Raw genomic sequence first — 4,043 nt, 5'->3', positions numbered from 1 at the left:
TTCACAAAATGGGTTGAAGCGGCATTGTATGCGAATGTAACCAAGCAAGTTATTGTAAGGTTTATCAAGAATCAAATCATATGCCGTTATGGTGTGCCAAGTAAGATCATTACTGATAATGGATCAAACTTGAATAATAATATGGTGGAAACTCTTTGCAAAGACTTCAAGATTGCACACGATAATTCTTCTCCCTACAGACCCAAGATGAATGGGGCTGTTGATGCCACGAACAAGAACATCAAGAAGATTATTCAAAAGATGGTTGTCACGTATAAAGATTGGCATGAGATGCTCCCATTTTCTTTGCACGGGTATCATACATCCATCCGCACTTCAACAGGGGCAACCCCTTTCTCTCTTTTTTATGGTATGGAAGCAGTGCTCCCCGTAGAGGTTGAGATTCCTTCGCTGCGTGTGCTAATGGAGGACAAGTGGATTGAGGCTGAATGGTGTCAGACCAGGTTTGATTAGTTGAATTTGATAGTAGAGAAGAGATTAACTGCCATGTGCCATGGTAAGTTATATCAGCAGAGGATGAAGAAAGCTTTTGATAAGAAGGTCATACCTCGTATATTCAGAGAAGGTGACCTTGTGCTCAAGAAGATTTTATCTTTCAAACCAAATTCTAGGGGAAAATAAACTCCTAATTATGAAGGCCCATATGTTGTTAAGAGAGCCTTTTCAGGCGGTGCTTTGATTCTTACAACTATGGATGGTGAAGAGTTCACTCGTCCCATGAACGTAGATGCAGTCAAGAAATACTTCGCCTAAAAAAGAAAAGAACATCTCGCTAAGTTGAAAACCCGAAAGGGCGGCTTAGGCAAAAAAGGAGCGTCTCGGTGGATTGAAAACCTGAAAGGGCGATCCAGGCAAAAATTAGAGACATAAAACAGAAAAGTTTATCCTGATAAATTGAGTACCCCACCTTGGGGAAATTTATGCAAAAATTAAGGATTATGACAAGTAAATGCATGCTACTGATCGTCCAGTATTGGAGAAACTTTGTTGAGCACAAGGGTTGACGGTGATTCATTATCCCTAGTGGCGGTCAAAAGCACAGCGGACATCAAGAGATGGTAGAAGGATTAGCAGTCAATTGTATTCAATGTAACCCTTTTCCATGTAAATTACCACTTTCAACTTTGTAAAGATCTATGGAGTCTTGTCATTTACAAACTACCATTCTATTAAATAAAGTTGAGCCTTTATCCAAATGTTTCTACTCTTATTTATTTCAGCCAATAGTTTTAAATTTTATTATGATCATTTTTTTAATTAATTTTTTTAATCAAAATCATTTTCTTAGACATATAAAAGCAAGAATTTTTCAGAGGCAATTTTAAAGCAATATCAACAGCATTTCGAAAAACAGCAAGTCTTAAGTGTGGAGCTCTATGGGTCCCCCAAGCAGATAACCCTTCGGGTATCCTTATCCGAGTTTGTTGATCCAGTTCCCCTGCGGAGTGTTTGATCCCCAGCGGAGCTTCTGTACTTTTCCCAGCTGAGTTGGTTGATTCAGTCCCCGACAGAGTTTGTGTGCTCCTCAGCAGGGTTGATTTTATGTTTTGATCTTCAGCAGAGTAAAATCGATTTCACCAGTAGATCGCGTTGGTTTCTCCGCCAATAGCCATCCGACTCACTCCCAGTCAGAGTTTCCTCCTGGTTTCTGAGCAGCTTTTTGTGTTTATCCTCTGTATGGTTGTCTCCCATTTAATATGGTGTTGACCTAAAATTCCCTGCAGATTCGATAATATTTCCTTTCCTCAACAGATCTCCTCCTTCCCCAAATAATGTTGAGCCTTTGGGATGTTGATCTCCCGGTTCTCCGGCAGTTGTATCCCTTTGTTGTAGATTGACCGAGGATTGTACCGATGATTCAAATTTTTGCAACACCTTTGTATCCTTTGCGATCGTTTTGTCAGCATAATCATCATACATATACATATACATATACATATACATATACATATACATATACATATACATATACATATACATATACATTTACATATACATATACATATACATATACATATACATATACACTCATATAATTTCATGATTACATATTGCATAATCATATTTGTTGATTCATTGTTTGAGATTCTTATTCTTTCTTATGGCTGTACTTCATCCCCATACAAGTTCGGTGTCTGTCCTCTCAATGATAGAAGTGTCGGCCCCTTTAGCAGAAAGATTTTAACCTTTCTCCCTTCCTCACTGAGTTATTTCCTCGTGGATGATCATTGTTTTAGTTTCCTCCCCAGTTGATTACCTGGATGCAATTACTCCCCTTGAGCTATATCCTCATTGGGTTGAGTCTTGATTGACCTTTTCTTTCTAGATCTTACCTAGATAGGTGCTTTTGGTCCCCTAAGAGCCTATTACCCAGTAACTAGTAATATTCTTCTCATGTTTTTCACTTTTGCCTAATACCCGGCAAGAGCAACTTTTTCTCCCCAACGGATTCGTTTTCACGTTTCCCCAAGAAGTATATCCTTGATATGTTCATCCTAACCGATGACAGATATTTTCTTCCCTTACTTGGGTCTATCCTTGATATGTTCATCCTAACCGATGACGGATATTCTCATCATTGGTATTCTACCCAGTAAAAAGGTAGTTGTAATCCCTATTTTGTTCCCCAAAGGGTTAATCCTTGATATGTTCATCCTAACCGATGACGGATTTCCTCCTTTTTGCAGTCTTCTACCCAGTAACCGGTAGTTGTAAATCTTGCTCTTTCCCTAACAGAGTCTATCCTTGATATGTTCATCCTAATCGATGACGAATTTTCTCTTTGATGACAGGTATTGTCTTTGATACCTGTCATCTTAATCCTCCTTAACAATTCCTAGGAAAAATTATCCTTGATATGCTCATCTTAACCGATGACAGATTTTCTTTCCTTTGAGTCTATCCTTGATATGTTCACCTTAACCGGTGATGGATATTCTCATCTTCGGTCTTCTGCCCAGTAACTGGTAGTTGTAAATCCTATTTCTGCAGTTTTCCCCAGCAAGGCTATTCTTAACCAGTAGTCGGTAATGAATATTCCCTCCTGGTGGTTCCCAGCGAGTCTTTCTTGATATGTTCATCCTAACTGATAACGGGTGTCCTCTCTGTCAAACTTTTATTATCTCCTTACCCAGTAGCAGGTAGTGGATAATGAATTTCTGCTCCTCCTGTGTTGAAGTTTATTTCTTCCCCAGTTGAGTTGAGTGCGCTTTTCCTTACACAGTCAAATACATGATCAATGGTCTTCCTTCAACAGGCGGAGACAGAATCGGAGGTTCAAGCAGATACTCTTTGATACTGTCAAAAGCTTTTTGGCAATCTTCGGTCCAATCACATGACTGATCTTTCCGAAGAAGCTTGAATATAGGCGCACATGTGGCAGTCATATGTGATATAAATCTTGAGATATAATTCAATCGGCCGAGAAAACCTCTAACTTGCTTCTCTTTTTTGGGTGCATGCATCTCTTGTATTGCTTTGACCTTGGAAGGATCAACTTCAATACCCTTCTCACTGACAATAAAGCTCAACAACTTACTAGAACGAACACCAAATGTACACTTATTGGGATTCAAGCAAATTTTGTACTTCCTCAAATGCTGGAATAACTTCAACAAATGCTTAACATGTTCCTCTTCATCACTTGATTTCGCAATCATATCATCGAGATAAACTTCGACCTTTTTATGCATCATATCATGAAACAGAGTGGCCATAGCTCTCTGATACGTTGCACCAGCATTCCTTAAACCGAAAAGCATCACTCTATAACAGAATTCTCCCCAAGGTGTAATGAATATGGTCTTCTCCATATCTTCGGGTGCCATTTTGATTTGATTATAACCGGAAAATACGTCCATAAACGAAAAGACTTTGAATTTAGCTGTATTGTCTACCAACATATCAATGTGTGGCAGAGGGAAATCATCTTTTCGACTAGCTTTGTTCAAATCTCTATAATCAACACACACGCAGACTTTTCCATCCTTCTTCGGAGTAGACACAATATTGGCCACCCACTA

Source organism: Lathyrus oleraceus, chromosome 7 (genome assembly GCF_024323335.1).
Source record: "Lathyrus oleraceus cultivar Zhongwan6 chromosome 7, CAAS_Psat_ZW6_1.0, whole genome shotgun sequence".
Classification (NCBI taxonomy): Eukaryota; Viridiplantae; Streptophyta; class Magnoliopsida; order Fabales; family Fabaceae; genus Lathyrus; species Lathyrus oleraceus.
The sequence above is the reverse complement of the archived record's forward strand: the minus strand, read 5'-3'. Positions refer to the sequence as shown.